At 41.3% G+C, this 19831-nt stretch overlaps 1 long non-coding RNA gene across 1 annotated transcript; it reads right to left on the reverse strand.

Annotated features, from left to right (window-relative positions):
• Nucleotides 1-698: 698 nt before the first annotated feature.
• LOC122725100 lies at nt 699-5368 on the reverse strand. Its single transcript, XR_006352520.1, has 3 exons — nt 4834-5368; nt 991-1052; nt 699-889 (listed from the first exon to the last, which is right to left on the reverse strand). It is a non-coding gene; the product is annotated as an uncharacterized LOC122725100 (long non-coding RNA).
• Nucleotides 5369-19831: the final 14463 nt, after the last annotated feature.

The following is a 19831-nucleotide window of genomic DNA, read 5'->3' on the forward strand; positions in this document are numbered from 1 at the left end:
AGGATAGTTTTGTTTTTTGTTATATTTTTAACGATAGAAATTGACAGAGAGAAAAATAAAAACGTTTTAATAGGTTTTTAAAAATTTAGAGACTGACTTGTTAATAATGGTAATATTTAGAGACTAAATTATAAATTTTCTTTTTCTTTTTTCACAGATTGATTGACTGTATTCAGAAAATTCAAAATATCTCCTTTATTTTTTGAGTTGGGTCTACAACATCTGTCTAGTTTAAACCACCTCCTCCTTTTGTCAAATGTAACATTAATGCAGTAGTACCAGTGAATCGGACTGGTGTTGGTCTTGGTTGGCTGTTAAGAGACTTGCAAGGATGTTTCAGGAGCTGCTATTTTCTTGACAGTTCCGAAAGAATGGAGCTACTAAGAACAACCAAGATCTCGAATGCCAAACCCCCAATGATCCTTAGCACGTCGTACACTTTCCCGAGAAACCAAAGCAAATTTTCTTTTCTAATTTGCTCATGAGCTTATTATCCTAGGTCGCCACTATTAATTACTCTAAACTTTATTAAAGTTTAACCTAGAAACAAAATATTAATAAAACTGTGCTATACTCATTATTATTCATTCCCTAAATATTAAATGAAAAAATCAACCAACTTTCTATATGAAATGAACCATTTCTTCTAAGCAAACTGTGATTGAAGGCAGCAAAAACAAAATACTAAAATCTATAGGTCAACCGGCCGGTGGTGGCTGTTCCATCGTCTACAGATTAGTTGATCGGAGGCTGGATGATCTGACTGAGAAGGGTCATGATCATTTCATTGGAAGATTCGGACGATAGGGAAGCATGGTGTTAGCTAGCTTTTCATTCAACTTGAATGGCAATGGTGGCATCTGCTTCATTACATCAGGCGTCATTCAACCTGCAAATATAAACGAGACAGATGAATTCTATTTGGGAAGAAATAGGATCAAGCTTGACAGGAACTCAGTCAGATCATCAAAGGCACAAGTTCCAACATACTCGTTCATAATCTTGAGGATGTTATCACGAGTTCAGCAGAGGAGACTGATGTTCTTCTGTAGCTGAAAAAGAAAAATATAAGAAAAATGCCTTCAGTTTCACGGCTACAACTGCAAGACATGCATGAAGCAGGATGAAAAACAAGAACACTAGCAAACGCTTTTCACAGAAATTACGGGTCAAGAAGCACCACCACAAACATCATTAAAGAGAAAACAAAAGCATTACCCCATTTGAGAATTCTAATTTGGGACCTGATCAGATCCAATATTATTAAATTACAAATATCCAACAAATTTCTGACCTCCCTCCAAATACTGGCCAAGAAAAAGGTGTTTTTCGTATTATGAATTGCCACAATGACCCATCATAAATTCTTCCTCCTTATCTTGAACCTCATTAACGACATCACATTCATCCATTAAATGATTACAAGTATAACTTAACATAAGTTTCTTGACATGATGTGCACTTGAGGCTGAATCATCTCCCTTCATCAACTCATTTACAATCACACACAAACTGTTTCAGGTGGAAGCAGAAAATGGTAAACTCCAATTAATTTATCTCAAAGCAAGAGATGCATACCTGCATAAATGAAAGCATAAGGTAGCCCAGTTAGCTTTTACTAGACTACTTCATCTCAAGAGCTCTATGGTGTTTTCATTATATAACATTTAACAGAAACTGCTAATATGAGTACATGAGATGTCCAATCACTAACCCAATTGAAATCTACATCCATTATCAATTCAACCGTATTTAAGGTTTTTATGAACCACAATGACTTAATTCCGTATGCTTGGAGAGAGGGGTTGAAATCAACCCATAAAGAAACTCTTCATAGAAGATTCTTTTAATATAACACTATTAATCCAGAAAACCTCTCAAGTGTTTTATAATATGCATCCAGAAAGGCTGTACATTGAAATCTTCTGACTCTGCTTAAGATAAAAAGGGTTTCATCATTAATGATGCTCGAATATCAAGATGCTGTAATCAATTAACTACATGTTCTATACAGAACTAACATTGTATCAATTATCAGAGACGAATATTTTCTCTAAGCGGAAAATAAATTCTCAAAGTGGCTATATAGCCGACCATAACTGGTTTTAAAATTGAGATTTAGTTAAGTGATGCCCTAAAATAGGAAAGTAGAGAACTCCTGAAGAGCAAAAGTTCAGATCTTGGCCGTGAAATAATAATTGGTAACTTCCTATGTATAATGAATCAAGAACTACAAATGTCTGCACGTGAACACATACAGAGAAATACAGGGAAAAGTAAGCAAATCTACAGTACCAACACCCAACATGAAAATGCACATCATAAAATGCCTCCAATTCTTCCAATCACCCAACTATTACATTCACATTGTTGAGTTGTTACTTTTTAGTTCACAATTACTGGTAGGAAAACAACAGCGAATCTAATAACAAAAAATATCATGACAATTAGGATGCCATTGATCACAAAAGGACTTTGATGGGGTTCAATAGCTGGACAAAAACAATAGCAGCTAAGCCTTATTCCCAAATTAGTTGTAGTCAATTATATGGATATTTTTTTGCTGTTCAGCTTTACTTGATAATTCTTTTATATTACTTTCCTCCACTTCATTTTAGGTCTCTCTCTTTCCCTTCTCGTTTCTTTTACCACTAGCTTATCATATATCCATGCTACGACATTCAATACTCTATGTTGGATATAAGCAAACTACCATGATAGATTGTCTCCTTTGTTAATAAAAAGAGGAACCAGAGTGCTTTTTGTCCAGTCATTTGGCATCTTTCCATATTTTAGTATGTAAATAGTTCCATTAGCCAAGTGTTGTGAAGAGCTTGATTCTGCTGGTTAGTCATTTAGCCAAGTTATGTCCTCTCTCTCTATTTCTCGCCTCCCTTCCTTCTTCTTCTCTTTCTTGTCCCCTTTCTTCTGTATTTTCCTCTCTCCTTCCCTCTCTGTTTTCTATTGAGTTGTGGCCCTGCCACAACATTTGGTATCTGAACAGTTCAATCCGGCAGATCTAAAACCAGCACAACTTAAATTGGCAAGCAAGAACAAGCAAGGTATTTGCTGAGAACCTTAGGTCGCAGAATCTGATGGAGCAAATGCAGTTGCAGAATCATAAAATCCAAGATTTGAGTTCAGAATTACATAAAATTGAAGAAATGATGGAAATGATGAGAGCCTCACGATGAAAAGGGAACGAAACCATAATTCCTGAAACTCTGGCCAGGCCAGCGGAAAAGGAACAAGCGATGGAGAATTCCACAATTGGAAAAAACCAGGCTTCAAATTATTGACGAACACATGTTGAAGTTGATTAAAGCTTCACAACTGAAAGTCCACAGGCCTGAGTCATCTTGGAGCGAGGACCATGAATTGAGATTAAAGTCTTTAATAAGGAAGGTACATCTCTTGCTGCTAGACTTGATATAACTTTTTGAAGACAAAAAGTGCATTTTCGTTGAGAAGGTTTCAATTAAAGAAGAGGATGTGAAAGTTTAACTGTTTGTGAAAATGATAAAGTGAATTGCAGAGGTCTTACAAGCCTTGATAAGAAGTATCCTAAGATGAGTATCTTTTCTATTTGTGAAATATGAATAAATTTGGGAATGGCATTTCTTGATAAGAAGTATACTAAGATGGGTATCCTTACATGTATGGCTAGACATCAATAATCAATTAACAGTTCATTTCTTGAAGGTGTTCATGTCATGCACAAGGCATCTTCAACAAGTTATTTGGCAGCTGCTCTATTAACAGCCAATTGCAACATGTAAGACGTTACTTGTGCGTGTTAATCTTCATTAAAGGCCAATTCACACAACTCATCCTTGAGTACAAGAATGCTTTCACAAGGGAGGGTAATGTTGTGACAGCGAGCTAAGATAAGAAGAGCTAGTCCGTTGGTTAGTTAGCTAACTGTCTGTTGGCTGAGTTGGCAGATTAGTTAGCTGGTTAGTTGTGAATCAGTTAGTTAGATGAGAAAATAACTGTAACAATGATTGGCCAGATGATGATCCAAACTCCCAACTACCATCAACGCCGCCCAATCTTCATTTTGATGCTAATAGAGATTATGATAGAATACTTGAAGGTTCAGTCAGAAAAGTACAGATAGAATTGGAAATAAATTTGGCAATTGAGACAAAATTATCATATTTAATAGTAGTGCATAAAAACCATGAAAGTGTCCTTAAGCCACATAGAGAATAGAGCCAAAGTGTTTTTTTTTTTTTTTTTTACTAAGCTTTCCTGAAATCAGTATTAAGAAAAACAGGTTATACTGGGTTAGTTAAGACCAAAAAAAGGAAGATGTGTAAAATTTAATAAATGTAGCTAAAGTAATATTCTTTCAGCTTGACAATTCAGTTCTAAATAATCCTTTATACCAAGATATTGAAAATACAAAAGAATCACGTATTAACATCTAGATAAACAAGGGAAATATACATGAGAAATGTCATCACTCTTCATTCTATTGGTGGAAAAGTATGACCAGTATAATAATTAATAAATAATTAAGGAGAGAAAAAATATAAAATATTTTCCAACCAATTGAGTGGGATCCTTTTTTTTTTTTTTTTGTATAAAAGAAACATGCAAAAATGATAAATCTTGATAGAATTTATATGCGTCTAATGAAGACCTCAGCTAACAAATTATCAAGAACTCAACAAAAAATGAAATTCAGGCGAAGATTCACAAAACGAGAAATAATCGACACAAGCCCCAACAAAAAATCACAAATAAACAGAATCAAGAAAGATTGGAATAACCCAATTTAAGAAAAGCAGCAAGAAACTAAGTAAACTAGAAATGAAAATGACTAACTTGACTAAACCATCTTCAAGAATTGTTTGCTCCTCCTTGCTCCATTCAGTGGAGATACCAGGGTCATGTCTCAAACCTGGAATAGGACTTGTTGTTTCAGTGGCATTTGCTTCAGTGAAGAAGAGGGCGCACGATTGGCATCTTGATGATGGGTATCAGATGGGTTCGCCATAGAAGAAAGAAAACAATCAAAAGAAGAGATTCTGTATTCTTATATTTACAGATACACAAATCCCAAATGCAAAAAACAAGAACAAGAATCACAGAATCTCAAAGCTTTGAAAACTTTCTCACCAGCAATGGAGTTCCCGCCATAAAAACAAAGATTGAGAAGATGGTTTTTAAGGATTTCAGAGAAATATCAGGAGATGGGTTTTGAATTTTGAGATGAATGAAATGATTTTATATCCTTTTCTTCCATAGAAATATATGAAGAAACGGATTCAGAGACATGCAGCGTATGAGACTGAAGGGAGCTCTCGCCATTTACAACGGAATTAGAGAGTGGGACGCGTACAGAATCTAAATGAAAATAATTGAATCTTACCTCTGATATTTTATTTATTTTTTGAATTGTATAATTATTTAATTTTTAATATATATATATAATTTTTAAATATTTCTTTAATTCATATAATTTCAACCGTTTAAAAAAATAAATGAATTAAAAGTGTAATTTTAATTCATAATTCTATGAGTTTAAATTAAAATATATATACAAATCTATTTAATTAATTGAATGTAAATTTGAATAGAAATCGAATCTCTCGCATCAAAGTAAAATTTTTCAAATTCTAAATTAAAATTTTCTAACAAGATCATATCCATTATTGAAATAAAAATTGAATTTAAATACAAAACTCATCTGATCAATTCATATCAATATGAATTTTTTTTTTTCAAATTTTAAACAATGTAGATTATTATCTACTTCATTATCTTATAGATAAAATATATATTATCGTATAATTATTTTTTAAAAAAATTGAAGTTGTTATCAAATAATTTAATATTATAATAATTATCTTAATATTTCAACAAAAAAATTATTTAAAAATTAAATTGTTATTGTCCTAAAGTGAATTATATTATTACTTTATTACCTTATTATAATCTTTAAGGTATTTACATAATAAATAAACTGTTATAACATTTAAAATTATGAAATGATAAAACCAAGTTATGGAATCATCATAATTTTATTTTTAAAATTAAGTAGTTTAATTAAGATAACCTATTTCAAAAATAAAAAATTATTTTCTAATAATATTATTATTCCAATAATTTTAATATTTAATATTTTTATTAGAATTAAACTATCATTATCATATGGTTAAACCATATAATTACTTTATAATCCTATTTTTTTCCAAAAAAAAAAAAATCAAAAACTGTTATCAAAATTATTGTCAATTGTTATCATGGAATATGGGCGAAAATGAAAACCCACATTTTTATTTTGGAAGAATTTTTTTTTGTTGTTTGTTCAAGTATGAGATCACATAGAATAACCGACAAACCGATCAAGTTAATAATTTTTTCTTTTACTTTGGTTGAATATGCTAAAAACCGGCTTTATTATTTATCTCTAGTATCAATTACTATCTAAATACAAATTAGAGATTTATTTTTAAAAAGATTTTTTTTAACAATTAAAACCTTATCTCTTAATACTACTAAAGGATAGGAAACTCTGACAAGACTATTTTTATCTAATCTTAACTTGTTAAAAACATTTAAGATGAGAAGATTGTAATACCCGGCTAGACTCTGGTATCGGAATTCCCACTTTCCAGCGGAATCTCGGATGTCGGAACCCTCTAGAAGGGTAAAATATGGTTTTCTAAAATGTTTTTATGCGTTTTATGGTTTTAATAAAGAAGAAAATGAGTTTTTGAAAGAAAAAGACCAAGGAAGAAAACCCAAGTTTGGCCGCCGAACATGGAGAGTTTGCGGAAGCACCTTTGGCCCCGAAGTTGGTCTGGCCAGCTACCTATAAAAGGCCTTTTGTCCGAAAATGGGCGAGTTTTCTCTCTCTATTTTCGGGCATAGGTAAGATTTCACCCTTCCATGGTCAATTTGTTGTTTTCCTTCAAATCCCTTCAAGTTTTGATGAGTTTTTACTTTGTTTTGAAGGTTTTGAGCTAAGATCAGAGTTTTGAAGCTTGGAGACCCCTGGAGCTCGTTTTCTCCCAATTTCCAAGTTTGGATCACCTCTCCTTTCAATCCTCAAGAGGTAAGTGTCGATCCATGCCTTTTATGATGTTTTAAGTAAGTTTTATAAAGGGGTTAAGGGTTTTGATGCATTGTAACAGCCCGGAAATCGAACTGCTACCGGCGCTAGGATCCAGATCGGCTTAAGGCCGCCGGGACCAGTAGCAAGCCTGCTGTGAACTCTGTATACCTGTGAAATCCCATACATGATCAAACATTTTCTGTAAAAATTAAAAATGTTCTCTGTTCCAGAGCTCTCATCTTGGCTCTAGGCGGGTCATACTCATATACTGTTAAGCCTGGATCTTCATACATATACAATAAAATCATTTTCATAAACAGACCATGTATATACAAAAGGGATTACAACTCTTATAAGTCAAGCACAATTCTATACACTGTACAATATAAACTATCTCTGTACAATTACATGTCCACACTAGCTATTACATAACTCTTCTTGTACCCTGCTAACTTCCCTCTGAACTCTGAACCTGCAAAACTGGGGTTAAGGGAGAGGGGTGAGCTATACTAGCCCAGTGAGTAGAACATGTAATAAAACAAGTGATAAATCATGCTCTCATGGAATGCATCACATCATAAGTAATCACCCAGCTCAGATGGACTGACTCAAAATTCCCTCTACTTTGTACCCGGCCCGCGAAGGAGCTCCTAAGGTCTTTATTATGCAATCAATAGTACCGAAGTACACTGTGCCCGGCCCCTCTCAGAGGCTCCTCAGGACTTTACTGTGCCCGGCCCTCGATGGGGCTCCTCAGGTCTTTACTGTGAGGGCTAATGAGCCATCCTATGTCTATCTCACAACAATACAATGTACAAGGAACAGTGCCAAGTACATGGAACGATGCAATGCGTCATATTCGTGTACACTAATGCAGTCAACCTATTGCATAATCATGGTGCATGAAACATGATAAAAATATTCATTTCTCATATTAAAACATTAAGTTTAGTTCCACTCACCTTTGGCTGACTCTGTACTGACTCTGCAGGTTCTGAAGCAGTGCTCACTGCTGACCTCCCTGATTCCTCTGGTCCGTTCCTACACAGGTGGACTCAGGGACCAAACTAACTCAAGAACATCTCTAAAAACTCCCCCAAAAGCCCTCCAAAAGATCCTAAAACAATCACATAAAACATGCAAAAGAAGGCTAGACAGGGTACTTTCGGCGGCAAGTTCGGCGGCCGAAACCCCCCTCCAGAGACGAAACTCATGCATGTTTGGCAGCACCTTCGGCGGCCGAAAGTCTCGTCCAGAGACGAAACTCATGCACTTTCGGCGGCCGAACTTCCTCTTTCGGCGGCCGAAAGTCTCTTCCTAAACCGAAAGCCTAGCTTTCGGGGGCAAGCTTTGGTAGCCGAAACTGCCTCCACAAGGGGTTCGGCGGCCGAACCTTCCTTCGGCGGCCGAACCTGGCTTTGCCCTATTGGGCAGAGACCAACTCTGTTTCATGCAAAACTCACCCAAAACTTACCCAACATGCATATCAACTACTCCCAACTAGCACATACCATATATCATGCATAAAGAGGTCCAAAACTATCCTAAAACCTCAACAAACATATCAGACAACACTTAAACATGCTTGTACACAAAAATCTCCAAAAACCTCACCAAAACCTAATCATGCATACTACCCATAAAACTTCCATAAAACCTTCAAAAATCAAGAAAGGAAGTTCAGGATCTTCACTTACCTCTTCCAAACAAGAGAATAAACGATCCAAACGTGGAGATATGGAGAAATCCTCTCCCAAAGCTCCAAGCTTCCAAACTTGCTGTTTTTGCTCAAAACCTTCAAAAATCAAAAAAACTTCTCAAACTTTGAAAGATCTGAAGAAAACATGAAGATCACCCAAGGAAGATCATGGTCTCACCTCTGTGAATGGGAACGGAAAGAAAATCTTATCCTTTCCATCGACCTTTGGCATTTTATAGTTGGCTGGCCAGACCAACTACGGCGGCCGAACATCCTCCCGAAACCATGCAACGTTCGGCGGCCGAAACTGACCTTCGGCGGCCGAACCTTGCTGAATTCCCTTGGTTCTTTTCCTTTCAAAAACTCATTTCCTTAAACACTTTAACACATTAGAAACTCTTAAAAACATGTAAAAACATAACCCGAACCCTTCTAGGGCATTCCGACATCTGAAATCCACCGGACTACAGGAATTCCGATGCCGGACTCTAACCGGGTATTACATTCTCTTCCCCTTAAGAACATTCGTCCCCGAATGTTTCTTAAACATCTAAACACATAAACACAAAGAAAAGGGGAAAACTAACCTTAAAACAGATAGGGATATTGCTAGAGCATAGTGTAACAGCCCGAAAATCCGGACCGCTACCGGCGCTAGGATCTAGATCGGCGTAAGGCCACCGGGACCCGTAGCAAGCCTGACATATAACCTGTGAACCTGTTTAATCCCATACATGATCAAGCATAATCATAAACCTGTAAACTTTCTCATATATCAACTAAGCTCAACCTGTACATAAACATAGACATAATCATAAACCTCCACTGGAGCCCTCATCAAATGCTCCAATGGGGTATCTCATCATATATTAAGCTTGGACTATCATGAACATCATCATCACAATAAAAAAAAACATTCTATAGATCATGTACTCATAAAGGGATTACAACATACTATGGTCAAGCACACTTCTAAACCTCAATATCATTATTACATTACTTAACTCAACATTACATTACAATGTTCATCATGTCCACTACTAACTATACATACATATGACTTTACTCTTGCTGAACTCCTGGTCTACCCTGTACCTGCACACCTGGGGTTAGGGGAGAGGGGTGAGCTATAAAGCCCAGTGAGCAGAATAGTAAAACATTATATTTTAATTCATGCTTTTCATGAAATGCATCACAACACAGACATATCACATCAAGGATGAACTTGTCACCAATGGCCCTCTACATGGTCCAACTGTGCCAGAACGTAGAATGGGTCCTGGTCTTTCTCTTACATAACATAACATAACATTCCAATGTGCCAGGGACATAGAATGGGTCTTCCTGGACTTTCTCTTACTCTGTGCCAGGGACGTAGAATGGGTCTTCCTGGACTTCCATACCATATCATCATATCATCATAACATACGAGGACCAATGGATCATCCAATATTCATCCGCATCAATATCATAGTATGCAATGCAACATATTCGTGAATACTAATGCAAACACCCTAGAATATCACATGGCATATATGATGCATGAACATGCTCAAAAGATTTGTATTTCATTAATTTAAAACTTAAGAGTTTATTCTACTCACCTCTGGCTAGCTCTGACCAGACACTGAAGCAGCTATCACTGCTGGGGTCCTCGGTTCCTCGGGTCCGAACCTACACAGGTGGACTCAAATGAGGGACCAAACATACTTAAACATAACTCTAAACTACTCCCCAAAACCCCCTAAAACATCATGAAACAATCATAGAAAAACATGCAAAGATTGGCTGAACAGGGCACTTTCGGCGGCCGGTTCGGAGCCGAAAGTCCCTCCAGAGCCGAAAGTCAGGCAGGTTCGGCGGCCGAAACTCCCAGACAGAGATGAAACTCATGCATGTTCGGGGGCACCTTCGGCGGCCGAACCTCCCAGACAGAGACGAAAGTTCTCTTTCGGGGCAGGCTTCGGCAGCCGAATGCTGCCTCCACAAGAGGGTTCGGCGGCCGAAAGTCCTTTCGGCTGCCGAACCTGGTTTCTCCCAAAGGGTAGAAACTCAGCTCCTCTATGCACAAACGCCTCCCAAACCTCACAAATCATGCATAAGCCTATTCTACAACATGCATACTCAAGCATACCAGCTCCTAGGGGCTTCACACTAACTTAAACCCCAACTACAACACATCAAACAACTCACATTGTCCACAAACACAACATTAACTCAAAAACTCATATAAACCTATACATGCCATTCTACCCCATGAATCAACTTAAAACTTGCTTAAAACACATAGTGAGCTCAAGATCGGCCCTTACCTCTTGAAGATCGAGAGGAAAACGACCCTAGCTCGAAAATGGGAGAGAGAGAGTTCCTTGAACCTCCAAGCTCCAAAACTTGCTCAAATGCTCAAAATCTTCAAAACAAAGGTAAAACTAATGAAAATCATGAAAGATCTGAAGGAAGAAACGTGAAATCGGTGAGGGATGGCGGAGAGCTCACCTTGGCCGAAAATGGGGAGAAAAAAGCTCGCCCGTCTTCGGCTAACGGACCCCTTTATAGGTGGCTGGCCAGGCCACATTCGGGGGCCGAACGTACCTCCACAACACATGCAAGTTCGGCGGCCGAAAGTAAAGTTCGGCGGCCGAACCTGGACTTCCCTCACTTATGCTTTCGGGGGCCTAACGTGCCTCCAAAAAGCATGCATGTTCGGCGGCCGAACTTGAGTTTCGGCGGCCGAACCTGGGTTTTCCTCTAAAGCTATTTTCATGCAAAAACTCATTTTATTTCATACTTAAAATCATAAAAAACATTAAAACATTTTATAAAAACATGATTTTACCCTTCTAGAGGTTTCCGACATCCGAGATTTCACCGGACGGTAGAAATTCCGATACCGGAGTCTAGTTGGGTATTACACATAGACTCCCGTGTCTCCCAGGTGCACTCTTCTAGATTGTGGTGGTTCCACAGAACTTTTACCATCAGAATCTCCTTGTTTCTCAACCTTCTGATCTGAGTGTCAATGATCCGCACTGGCTGCTCTACATAGGTGAGATCTCCTAGGATCTCTACATCAAGCTCACTGAGAACCTTACCCGGATCTGACATAAACTTCCGTAGCATAGAAACATGGAAAACCGGATGGATTCTTTCCATAGAAGTAGGTAAATCCAGCTTATACGACACATTCCCGACTCTCTGCAGAATCTCAAAGGGACCAATGTATCGTGGAGCCAGCTTACCCTTCCTCCCAAAGCGAACCACTCCCTTCATTGGAGACACCTTCAGCAATACCATATCCCCCTCCTAGAACTCTATCTGCTTCCTACGGATGTCTGCATAGCTCTTCTGTCTGCTTACAACTGTTCTGATCCTCTCTCTGATGATAGGCACTAATCTGCTGGTAATCTCTACAATCTCTGGCCCTGCAAGAGCTTTCTCTCCTACTTCTTCCCAGCAAACCGATGTTCTGCACTTCCTCCCATACAGAGCTTCATAAGGAGCCATCCCTATGCTAGCATGATGGCTGTTATTGTAGGCAAACTCCACCAAAGGTAGATGCTGCCTCCAAGAACCGCCAAAGTCTAACACACACATTCTCAACATATCTTCAATGGTCTGGATGGTCCTCTCTGACTGACCGTCTGTCTGTGGATGGAAAGCAGTGCTGAAATCCAACCTGTTGCCCATAGCAGCTTGTAGACTCCGCCAAAACCTGGAGGTGAACTGAGGTCCTCTATCTGAAACTATAGACACAGGAACTCCATGTAGCCTTACTATCTCTTCTACATACACCTGCGCAAGTTTGTCCACAGAGTAGTTACTCCTGACTGGAATGAAGTGAGCAGATTTAGTAAGTCTATCCACAATCACCCAGATGGAGTCTAGCCTGTTGGACGTTGCCGATAACCCTACTACAAAATCCATAGCTATGTTCTCCCACTTCCACTCTGGAATCGGTAGTGGGTTAAGCATTCCAGCTGGCTTCTGGTGCTCTAGCTTTACCCTTTGACAAATCTCGCAGGCTGACACAAACTGTGCCACTTCTCTTTTCATGGCTGGCCACCAATACACTCTTCTCAGATCCTGATACATCTTGGTGGCTCCAGGGTGAACGCTATACCTTGCAGTATGAGCTTTCCTCATAATGTCTTCCTTTAAACTGCTATCATCTGGTACACATAACCTCTTCCCGTGCCGAAGAATCCCCTCGTTGTCAAATCTGAACTCTGCACTGTTGCCAGACTGAACAGTCCTGGCAATCTTCACCAACTCAGGGTCCTCGTGCTGTTTCAGAGCCACTTGCTCCAAAAACACGGGTGTAACTCTCATCTGTGCAATCAAAGCACCTGTACCAGATAACTCTAACTGTAGCCCTTCTTCCATGAGCCTGTAGAAGTCCTTCACCACCGGTCTTCTCTCTGCTGTAATGTGGGATAAACTGCCAAGTGACTTTCGGCTTAAGGCATCAGCTACAATATTAGCCTTTCCCGGATGATACTGGATCTTGCAATCATAATCATTGAGCAATTCCACCCACCGTCTCTGCCTCAAGTTCAGCTCTCTCTGACTCAAGATGTGCTGCAGGCTCTTCTGATCTGTGAAGATCTCACACTTTACCCTATAGAGGTAATGCCTCCACATCTTAAGCGCAAAGATAACAGCTGCCATCTCCAGATCGTGTGTCGGATAGTTTAGCTCGTGCTTCTTTAGTTGTCTAGAAGCATAAGCTATTACTCTGTCATTCTGCATCAACACACAACCTAATCCCACACGGGATGTGTAACGACCCGAAAATCGGACCGCTACCGGCACTAGGGTCCGGGTCGACTTAAGGCCGCCGGGACCTGTAGCAAGCCTGACATAGAACCTGTAAACCTGTTCAATCCCATACATGATCAACAATCATACATAAAAATTTAAAACTTTTCTTTCATTCATTTCTCATACACCAACTCAACCTGAACATACATGTACATAGACATGATCATAATCATGATCCCTCTGTGGGATCTCATCAATGCCCCAACGGGCGATACAACATGAGATGAGTTGGTTTAAACATAAACATTATAAAACATTTCTATAGATCATGTATCAAAGGGATTACAATACTCATAGGGTCAAGCACATCTATAACCTCAAAATATATATATCTCATTTCATAACATACTGTAATCTCTTACATTACATCACAATACAATTGTCATGTCCACAATCTAACTATTACATAGATATACTTCAAACCTCTGGCTAACCTCCTGGTCTACCCTGTACCTGCACATCTGGGGTTAGGGGAGAGGGGTGAGCTACAAAGCCCAGTGAGCAGAATAGTAGAAAACAATATATTAAAATTTCATGCTTTCATGGAATGCAACACATCACAACAAATCACATCTCGGATGGTATTGTCACCAATAGTCCTCTACATAGTCCAACTGTGCCGGGACGTAGAATGGGTACAACCGGTCTTTCCCTTAACATAACATATCATACAGTCCAACTGTGCCAGGGACGTAGAATGGGTACAACCTGGACTTTCTCTTACATCGTGCCAGGGACGTAGAATGGGTACAACCTGGACTTCCATATCATATCATGCCGTAGCATCATCGTATCATATGAGGACTAAAGGATCATCCAATAACCAATCCACATCAACATCAACATCATAAATGCAATGCAACATATTCGTGAATACTAATGCAGACAACCTACTATATCTCATGGCATTCATGATGCATGGATCATGCTCAAAATTTCTATTTCATTTATTTAAAACTTAAGGTTTATTCCACTCACCTCTGGCTAGCTCTGACAACTCTGTAGCAGCTGGCTCACTGCTGGGGTCCTCGGTTCCTCGGGTCCGAACCTACACAGGTGGACTCCAATGAGGGACCAAACATACATAAACATAACTCTAATATACTCCCCAAAAACCCCCTAAAACATCATGAAACAATCACATAAAAACATGCAAGAAATGGCTGAACAGGGCACTTTCGGCGGCAGGTTCGGCGGCCGAAATTCCCTCCAGAGCCGAAAGTCAGGCAGGTTCGGCGGCACCTTCGGCGGCTGAAACTCCCAGACAGAGACGAAACTCATGCATGTTCGGCGGCACCTTCGGCGGCCGAAAGTCCCAGACAGAGACGAAAGTCTCCTTTCGGGGGCAACTTCGGCAGCCGAAAGGCCTGCCTCCACAAGGGGGTTCGGCGGCCGAAACTCCCTTCGGCGGCCGAACCTGAGTTTCTCCCGAATGGCAGAAACTCAGCTCCCCTAAGCACATTTCGCCTCCCAAGCTCAAATCACGCATAAACTAGTTCTAAAACATGCATACATACCATACATTACACCTAGGGGTCTCAAACTAGCATATACCCCAACTACAACACTTCAAACACACAACATCAACACACATTGCTCAAAACATAACATTAACTCAAAAACCTAACTATGAGCTAAACATGCATCCTACCCCATAGATCTTGCATAAAACTTACTTAAAACACATAAGGAGCTTAAGATCGGCCTTACCTCTTGAAGATCGAGAGGAAGACGACCTAAACTTGGAGATCCACGAAAATGAGCTCCTGAGTTCCCAAAGCTCCAAAACTTGTCTTAAAGCTTGAAAATCTTCAAAACCAGGTAAAAACTCATGAAAATCGAGTAAGATGGGAAGGAAAGAGCTCAAGATCGGTGAGGGGCGGCGGAAAGCTCACCTTGGCCGAAAATGGGGAAAAACTCGCCCGTTTTCGGCTAAGGGACCCTTTTATAGGTGGCTGGCCAGGCCACGTTCGGGGGCCGAATGTGCCTCCGCATGCATGCCATGTTCGGCGGCCGAACTTGGGTTTCGGCGGCCGAACCTGGGTTTTCCTCCAAAGACTTCTCATGCAAAAATTCATTTAGTTTTCATACTTAAAATCATGAAATACCTTAAAACATTTTATGAAAACATGTTTCTACCCTACTAGAGGCTTCCGACATCCGAGATTCCACCGGATGGTAGGAATTCCGATACCGGAGTCTAGCCGGGTATTACATTCTCCCCCCTTAAGAACATTCGTCCCCGAATGTACCTCAACTAGCACACATAGCATGGCATAAAGCATAACATACATATATAGCACATAAACACATAGGGATCTAACCTTAAAAGAGATGAGGGTACTGCTGGAGCATAGACTCCTGTGTCTCCCAAGTGCATTCTTCCAAGTTGTGGTGGTTCCATAGGACTTTCACCATCGGGATTTCCTTGTTCCTTAACTTTCTGATCTGGGTGTCTATGATCCGCACTGACTATTCAACATAGGTGAGATCCTCTTGGACCTCCACATCAGGCTCACTAAGAACCTTGCTCGGATCTGACACAAACTTCCTCAACATCGAAACATGGAAAACCGGATGGATTCTTTCCATTGAAGGAGGTAAATCTAGCTTGTACGACACATTCCCAATCTTTTGCAAGATTTCAAAGGGTCCGATGTATCGTGGGGCTAGTTTACCTTTCTTCCCAAAGCGAACCACTCCTTTCATTGGAGACACCTTGAGCAATACCAGATCCCCCTCCTGAAACTCTAACTGTCTCCTGCGGATGTCTGCATAGCTCTTCTGTCTGCTTGCAGCAGTCTTGATTCTCTCTCTGATTATGGGTACCACCCTGCTGGTGATCTCTACTAGCTCAGGCCCTGCCAAGGCCTTTTCTCCAACTTCCTCCCAGCAAACAGGTGATCTGCACTTCCTCCCGTATAAAGCTTCATATGGAGCCATCCCGATGCTAGCATGATGGCTGTTATTGTAGGCAAACTCCACCAAAGGTAGATGTTGCCTCCAAGAACCGCCAAAGTCCAGCACACACATTCTAAGCATATCCTCAATAGTCTGGATGGTCCTTTCTGACTGTCCATCAGTCTGGGGGTGGAAGGCAGTACTGAAATCCAACCTAGTACCCATGGCATTCTGCAGACTCCGCCAAAACCTGGAGGTGAACTGGGGCCCTCTATCCGACACTATCAAAACCGGAACCCCATGCAGCCTGACGATCTCATCCACATATACCTGCGCCAACTTGTCCACAGAGTAGCCACTCCTGACAGGAATGAAGTGAGCAGATTTGGTGAGTCTGTCCACAATCACCCATATGGAGTCCACTCTGTTGGACGCTGCCGGTAACCCCACGACGAAGTCCATAGCTATATTTTCCCATTTCCACTCTGGAATAGGTAGCGGGTTAAGCATTCCAGCCGGCTTCTGATGTTCCAGCTTCACCCTCTGACACACTTCGCAGGCTGACACGAACTGTGCCACTTCTTTCTTCATAGCTGGCCACCAATAAACCTTCTTTAGATCTTGATACATCTTGGTGGCTCCGGGGTGAATGCTGTATCTTGCATTATGAGCTTCTCTCATAATGTCTCCTTTTAGCCCTATGTCATCTGGTACACATAGTCTGCTCCCATAGCGGAGGATCCCCTTACTGTCGAATCTGAACTCACTATCATTGCCTGACTGAATAGTCCTGGCAATCTTCACTAATTCCGGGTCCTCATGCTGTTTCTGAGCCACCTGCTCTAGAAACACAGGTGCCACTCTCATCTGGGCCACCAGGGCACCTGTACCAGACAACTCCATCTGTAGACCTTCCTCAATAAGCTTGAAGAACTCCTTCACCACTGGCCTCCTCTCTGCCGATATGTGGGATAAACTACCGAGTGATTTCCGGCTTAAGGCGTCTGCCACAACATTCGCCTTACCCGGATGGTACTGAATCTTGCAATCATAGTCACTCAGCAGCTCCACCCATCTCCTCTGTCTCAAGTTCAAATCTCTTTGACTCAGGATGTACTGCAGGCTTTTATGATCTGTGAAGATCTCACATTTTACCCCATAGAGGTAGTGCCTCCACATCTTGAGTGCAAAGATTACTGCTGCCATCTCCAGGTCATGTGTGGGGTAATTCAACTCGTGCTTCTTCAGCTGCCTAGAAGCATAAGCGATCACCCTCTCCTTCTGCATTAGTACACAACCCAGTCTCACACGGGATGCATCACAAAAGACCGTAAAGTCCTCATCACTAGATGGCAGAGCTAAAACTGGTGCTGAAGTCAACCTCTTCTTAAGCTCTTCAAAACTCTCCTCGCACTGGTCGGTCCACAGAAACTTCTGATTCTTCCTGGTTAACCTGGTCAGAGGAGCTGCTATCTTCGAGAAGTCCTGAACGAACCTCCTGTAGTAACCTGCCAAACCCAAGAAACTTCTAATCTCTATCACTGAAGTGGGTCTAGGCCAGTTAGCCACAGTTTCTGTCTTCTTGGGGTCCACCTCAATCCCATTCTCTGACACTACATGCCCCAAGAACGAAATGCTCCTCAGCCAGAACTCACATTTAGAGAACTTGGCATACAAGCCATGTTCCCTCAAAGTCTGCAAGACCAACCGCAGATGATGGGCATGCTCCTCTGCATTCCTGGAATACACTAAGATATCATCTATGAAGACAATAACAAAGTGATCCAGGTATTGACTAAACACTCTGTTCATGAGATCCATGAATGCTGCAGGGGCGTTGGTTAACCCGAACGGCATTACAAGGAACTCAAAATGCCCATATCTGGTCCTGAAAGCTGTCTTCGGCACGTCTTCATCCCTTATCCTTAGCTGATGATACCCCGATCTCAGATCTATTTTGGAGAAACAACCTGCTCCAGCTAGCTGGTCGAATAGATCGTCGATCCTTGGCAAAGGGTACCTATTTTTGGTAGTGACTTTGTTCAACTGCCTGTAGTCGATACAAAGTCTAAGGGATCCATCCTTCTTTCTCACAAACAAGACCGGAGCACCCCAAGGGGAGGTACTCTGTCGGATGAAGCCCTTTTCTACCAGCTCCTGCAATTGCTCTTTCAACTCCTTTAACTCGGCTGGGGCCATCCTGTAGGGAGGGATAGAGATCGGTCTAGTTCCAGGCACCAACTCTATCTCGAACTCTATCTCCCTAGCAGGTGGTAAACCTGAAAGCTCATCCGGAAAAACATCCTGAAACTCTCTGACAACTGGCACCGAGGCCGGCTCCCTGACCTGACTGTCTAGCTCTCTCACATGAGCTAAGTACCCCTGACATCCCTTCCTAAGCAACCTACGAGCCTGAAGAGCTGATATCAAACCTCTAGGTGTGCCCCTCTTGTCTCCTCTGAAGACAACCTCTGACCCGTTCTGATCTCTGAACCTGACTACCTTGTCCCTGCAGTCCAAGGTAGCACCATGGGTAGAAAGCCAATCCATCCCTAGAATGACGTCAAAGTCTGTCAAATCTAGAACCACAAGGTCGGCGGAGAGGCATCTTCCCTCAACAAAAACTGGACTGTACTGGCAGACTGACACTGCCACTGACGGGTCACACTTGGGTCCACTGACCCATAGGGGACACTCTAACCCAGAGACTATCAGACCCAACCTCTCAACGGCTCTCAGAGCAATAAATGAATGAGATGCACCCGGGTCCATTAATGCATACACATCAGAACACCCAATAACGAGATTACCTGACACCACGGTGTTGGATGTGTTAGCCTCCTGCTGAGTCATGGTGAAGATCCTGGCTGGAGCTGATGGACCTTCACCTCGGGAACCAGAAGAAGAGGCTGCCCCTCTCCCTCTACCTCTGCCACTGCCCTGAGTTGTGGCTGGAACTGCTGGCTGTGCTACACTACCAGAAGCTGTCTGCTGGGGCTGACCCATAAAAGGCGCTCTAGGACACTCCCGAGCTATGTGTCCCTCCTGTCCACATCTGAAACATGTATTAGTCCCAGCTCGACACACTCCTCTGTGCGGTCTTCCACATCTCTGGCATTCTGTACCATCTGAGCCTGAGCTCGAGCCACCGCCAAATCCCAGACCGGATTTCAACTTGTTCCAAAACTTATTCTTCTTCGGCTTCCTGGTGGTGTTATCCCACCTCTTCTTACCTGAGCTCTGAGAAGAGAGACCTGGCCCTCCTCTGCCTGGGGTCTTTACCCCTGAAGACTGGGTCACTGACTGCTTCACTGACCCCTCAACTATAGCACTTGCTTCCA

This window comes from Manihot esculenta, chromosome 11 (assembly GCF_001659605.2).
Source record: "Manihot esculenta cultivar AM560-2 chromosome 11, M.esculenta_v8, whole genome shotgun sequence".
Classification (NCBI taxonomy): domain Eukaryota; kingdom Viridiplantae; phylum Streptophyta; class Magnoliopsida; order Malpighiales; family Euphorbiaceae; genus Manihot; species Manihot esculenta.